Source organism: Choloepus didactylus, chromosome 6 (assembly GCF_015220235.1).
Source record: "Choloepus didactylus isolate mChoDid1 chromosome 6, mChoDid1.pri, whole genome shotgun sequence".
Taxonomy (NCBI): Eukaryota; Metazoa; Chordata; class Mammalia; order Pilosa; family Megalonychidae; genus Choloepus; species Choloepus didactylus.
Genome location: NC_051312.1, coordinates 74950645 through 74956693, shown reverse-complemented (window position 1 = coordinate 74956693; position 6049 = coordinate 74950645). Strand labels below are relative to the sequence as shown.

Below are 6049 nucleotides of genomic sequence, written 5' to 3'. Positions count from 1 at the left end.
TTAAAATCTGCTTTCTGGCATGTTAGTGGGTTTTGGGAGGGAGTCAAATTGGATGCATATATTCAATTCACCAGCTTTATCCAGAGGTCCCTACTTCCATATAAATTTTAGAATCAAATTTCTAAATTTTCTAAAAAAAATCCATTTAAGATTTTAATTCGTTACATTAATGTCACATCTTTATTTTGTTGAATCTTTCCAACCCAGAGCTTGATATATATTCCCCTCTTTTCATGCTTCTTTTTGGACTTTATATTAGTTTTCCATTGCTGCATAACCATTACCACAAATTTAGCAACTTAAAACAACTCCTGTTTATAAGTTCACATTTCTATAGATCAGAACTCTGGGCAGGCTTGGTTGGATTTTATGCTCAGAATGTCACAAGGTCAAAATCAAACCTAGCCAAGCTGGGCTCCTATCTGGGAAAGAATCCAGTCTTGCCACTCCCCATTTCCTGGCTTTCAACAATGGGATGAGGAGAGTGACCTTTCATCTTCTAGAGGCCACCGTCATTCTCATTCGTTATCATCATGTGGTCCCCTTCAAAGCCAGCAGTGGCACAAAGAGTTCTTTTTGTAAGTCTTTTTTCTTTGCCTTCTTTTTCTGCTACAAACTGCAAACAATTCTCTGCTTTGAAGGTTTTCACTGATTGGATCAAGGTCATCTGTATAATCTCCCTTTCTTATGGTCACTGACTTGGGACTTTAATTACATCTGCAAAATCTCTTCACAGCAGTACCTAGGTTAGTATTTGATTGAATAACCAGAGAAGGGAGTGCTGGGACAGGGGTAAGGAGTGGGGGTGGATTGAGCCCTATCTTAATTCTGCCTGTTGAAGTCCTTCAAAATAACATAGTTTTTATAAAGATCTTACACATAATTTGTAAGGCTTATATTTTATGTCCTTACAGTTTTGCTGCATTATGAATAGGATGTTTTCACTATTTTTTAAATTTGATGTTTGCATATATAGTAATGGTGATATATGGAATATTCAGCAACAAATTTTGAGCTGAATTATTCTCATGGTGTGATTGTAGATTCCATTGGATTTTCTGTGTGTTATCATATAATTTGAAACTATCAACCAATTTGCCTCTTCCTTTGGATTACTACAACTCATATATATTATTTGTTTCTTTTTTTTTCTTTTTTTGCCCAAGAATTCTAGCACACTGTTGACTAATGTAGTGACGGCAGCTTCCTTATCTTTTTCCTTCTTGGATTTTCTAAGTACATCATATCATTCTGATTGGAATTAGGTCTGCAATTGTGTTATTCTGTTCCATCTTCCTTGCCTTCTTTTGTATTACTCAAATACTTTATATTATTGCATTTTAATACCTCTATTGGCTTTTAAGCTTTCTATCTTCGCACTAGATTTTTAGGAATTCCCTTAGACATTTCAACACTCATCTTTAACTTATCACTATTTCCTTAGCAATAATATTGAATTACTTCAGTTAAAACATAGGAACTTTGCAATAGTATAGTTCCATTTTCTGTACTCCTTTGTTTTTGCTATTTTAGCCATGTATAAATATATATGTTTATATGGTATCTGTATAATTTATACCTCTAAAATTACAGTGTTATAATTTTTGCTTTAAACAGTCATGTCGTTTAACAGAAATTCGAGAAGAAAAATATTTACATTCAAATATTTCTTATTTGTAATGCTCTTAAATCCTTCATGTAATCCAAGTTATAGTTGGACATTATTTTCTTATGGCTTAAACTTTTCCTTTACAATATTAATCTGCAGACAAGTTTTTCTAGAATTGCTTTATTTGAAAATATCTTTGTCTTTTATTTTTAAAAGGCAGTTTTACAGATATTAAAATTGTTTTTGACAGATGTTTTTCTTGTACAACTTTGAATATTTCATTCCAAACTCTTCTGGCCTCCATGCTTTCTGATGAGTCATTAATTACACAACTGTTCTCTATGTAAAATGTGTTGTTTTCTCTTGTGATTTTCAAGATTTATGCTTTAACTTTGGTTTGAAGACTTTGCTATTGTCTTGGCACCTTGTGCATGCATGCATATGTGTGTGTTTATCTTGTTTGGAATTCATTCAGCTTTTTGGATTCAATAGTTAATATTTTTCCCCAGATTTGGGACATTTTAATCCTTAATTCTTCAACAGCCAAAAAAGCCATAAGGGTCTTAAGTAGGAGCACAGTATGCTCCCTCTTTCCCATTTAGAAGGATCCCTCCAGTTGCAGAGTAGAGGATGGGCTGGAGGGGTAGATGAAGCCAGGAGGCCTGTAAGCAGGCCACAGCCGAGGAAAAGAGACCGGCTGCAGGTGATGACTGCAAGGAGGGAGGAGGGTTTGAATTTCGGATTTAGGAGGCAGAATGGAAGGTTGGCAAAAACTTGAAGGCAGGCAGGGTTGGGTGGACAGGAATCTCAACCTGAGGTGGGCCCATGGGCCAGCAGGATAACTGCTCTCTGAAGGGCAGCTGCCATTCATTCTGTCTGCATCTGTGGTTCCAGAAAGGCAGATGAGCCTGCATGAGCCCCAGTATACTCATCCCTCCTCACAGACCAGTCACCTGCAAATTATAGGGCAGCCACCAGCCACCTGCCCTAGGAAAGAGGAATCAGTGAGGAAGGATTGGGGGAGGGGACAGGCTGCAGGAGATTCTGCATCAGACTTCAGGAATGACTTCTTGAGGGCCTCTAGACCTGGGGTCAATGGGAACTGAGATCTAGGGAGACCCCCATTGTACAGGAGTTAGGAGTGGGAGTATGGGGGAGGAAGATTGGGGAAAGGCCAGGACAACATACTTGACTTCTATTGGACTCCTTCAGTCTTTAGGAGACTCAAGTCCTGTGGGATTTTTAGTCTGGGAGAACAGAAGAATGTCACTTATTTCTTTAAATATAGTCATGCTACAGATTATGTCTTTTAATTCCTATATCTTAAATCTTTTGGGTTTTCTTTCTGTGGTCTGTTATTTCCACTGGAACCATGTTTAGTCTCTTAGTTTCTTTTGTGCTGGTCCTTATTTTACACCATGATGGTCATTGTATTATGTAATTATTGGTAAGAAAAATAAAGTATTGAGATGAAGAATTTCCTCCAGATGGATGTTTGTTTGCCTATTCCAGTCATCCTGAGGCATCTCCTGTCCTTAACCACCTTAATGGAAGTTCAAGGCTTGAGATTTCCCAGAACAACTGAATTGCATAATAGCACAAGAGTTTGGTGACTTGAAACTTACCTTTACCCTGAGGACATATGTGAGATGCATTTTTCAGAATTCTCACCTGAACATTCCCTTGGCTTTACATCTGCCCTCCTTTTTCTGAAAGAATACTAAATTCACAGCCCACATTGACAGCTGATTCTTATTATTTGTCAAATTTCTTTATGGCAAAAGCATTTTGAATGTTGAGCTCACTTCTCTAGAGTCTCAAACTTTCTAGTGAGGAAATTCTTTTTTCATCCTATATAATCTATTGTGTTTTAAAGATGTACTTAACTTCATTTCTTTTAATTGTGTTCACTATGCAAGTTGAATAAAATTACCAAGCCTTTCATTGTTGAAACAAGCCTGAAAGGTAAATTATACATCTATGATTGGAAGATTTGATTTATACTGTTGCATGCAAGTAGCACTATATTCAACACAAAGCGTCCCCACCTCCTGTGATCCTTTGCTCAGATGTTATTTTCTCAGTGACTCCCATACTGACCACTCCCTGTCCCTTATCTGCTGTGGTTTTTCTTTCTCCATGGCACTCAACATCTAATAGTCTGTATCACCTACTTGTTAGTTTTATTTTCTGTCTCCTATTCTAGAAAATGAATTCTATGAGGGCAGACATTTTATCTGTTTATATCTTACATTTCCAATGGACAAGGAGAATGTCTGGGAAATATTAGAGGCAATAAACATTTCTCAATATATGAAGAACAAAGAAATGAAATGATTTATGACATATTTTTGTTTACAAAAAGTGTTACAGTTTGCATTGAAACACTAAAGAGAGGATAGGAAAAATTAATGTGATAGTCATCAGCATACAGATTAATTAATTAGCCTCTCCAGTAGGAAGTCACAATTTCAGGGGGGAGATGGACCAGTCCCCTGGATTTTCCTGAGCTGCATGTGGGCCTGAACATAATTTCACTGAAAGAAACTGTTTCCCACAGTCTCAGTATGATCCAGTGACCTGGATTCTCCTTCTGGCATTGTTGCTTGTATTTGCTCCACTCAGTCTCTGAGAAGTTCAGGAGCCCTGCTCCTTCTCATAAAGGAAGTTACCTCGTCTGACCTGATGGAGGAATTCAGAGTTTAATCAGGGATGAGACATGGGCTGAGGGTAATATCCCGTTCTTCTCTGGAGACCTCTAAAATCTCAAGCTAGAGTTGGAGGCTAGTAACACAGACCAAAATTTTGTGTGTCCACAAAGCCTATCCAGCAGATACCATTTTTGCTGACAGTTTCCAACCATTTTACTATCTAGTTTTGCTTTTCATTTCTCCCAAGAATATACCCAGCCATAACTAAAGTTATGAAGCTTGTCTCATGATAAGCTCCTGTTGAAATTGGACATTGTCTTAAAGATATGGAAGTACAAAAACCTTAATGTGTGTCAGAGAACTACTTTTGAAAAAATATGTAAACACAATTTAAGTTTTTCATCAGATTAAGTACTTTTTCCATGTGAACAAATTTGTGTTTCTTAATTACAAATTTCCTTTCATTTTAGTAAAGGAACTCACTATTGGCTCTGTTTTTACTATTTGGTATTGGGAAATCCACCCCTACATTTATTACAAGTTCCACAAGTTTCGCAAATGTATTTCAACTTCAGAATTCAATAGTCATTTCTTATATTTATGTTGTATTATTACATCTGCCCTGAAAAAGTAAAAGGTTTCAGTGAGAAAAAATGTTTCTACCAAGCTCTCTTTTCAGAGCGCTCTTAATCTCATTATTCCTGAAACTGTAGATGAGAGGGTTCAACATGGGGATCACCACCATGTAGAACACAGACACCACCTTGTTCTGGTCAGTTGAGTAGCTGGATTTGGGCATCACATAAATGAATGTAGTGGTTCCATAGAACAAAGTGACCGCAGTGAGGTGGGAGGTGCAGGTGGAGAAGGCCTTGTGGCGTCCCTCGGAAGAGCGCATCCTTAGGATGGTGATGAGGATGTAGATGTAGGAAACGACTATGACAAACACAGTGATCACAATGATGGACCCAGTAGAAAATGAGGGAACAACTGCGGGAATACTAATATCAGAACAGGAAAGTTTAACTAAAGGAGCAAAATCACAGAAAAAGTGATTGACTTGATTTGGTCCACAGAAGAATAAAAAGAAGAAGGAAAGAGTAAAGGAGGAAGCATTGATAAAACCACCTACATAAGCCAAAGAGAGTAACTGGATGCAGATTTGTGTGGACATTCTGACTGAATAAAGCAGTGGGTTGCAGATTGCAAGAAAGCGATCATATGCCATAGCTGCCAGGAGGAAGCACTCAGATGTCCCAAAGAAGGCTGCTGAACCAAGCTGGATGGCACATCCGAAATAGGAGATTGTGTTCCTCTCCACCAGGAAGTTTACAAGCATATTGGGAGTCACAGTTGATGAATAGCCTATGTCAGCAAGAGCCAAGTGGCTCAGGAATAAGTACATAGGATGATGGAGCTGAGAAGAGATTCTGATAAGAATGATTGTGCTGAGATTGCCAGATACGGTCACCAGTTAGATGCATAGGATGACCACGAAGAGGATGACCCGAAGTTTGGGATCATCTGTTAAGCCCAATAGAATGAACCCTGTCACTGCAGTGTGGTTCCCATCCACCAGGGAATCCATGAGACACTATCGCTGGTATCAGAGAGAGCCTGTGATGGACAAATTATATTAAAGTTATGAATTTGACAGTTTCATTTTCCTTACTAGGCATATGGGAATACATAATAAATAAAGCTATATCATTCAAGCATTAGGGCATCAAGCACCTGTGTTTTCCATTATTGTTTTTAACAGAAACACCAGAATTCTTCCTTCAAATAA

The 6049-nt window shown here is 37.9% G+C and overlaps 1 pseudogene; it reads right to left on the bottom strand.

Moving 5' to 3' along the window:
• Positions 1 to 4900: 4900 nt before the first annotated feature.
• LOC119536348 lies at positions 4901 to 5848 on the bottom strand (annotated as a pseudogene).
• Between the last annotated feature and the right edge of the window lie 201 nt (positions 5849 to 6049).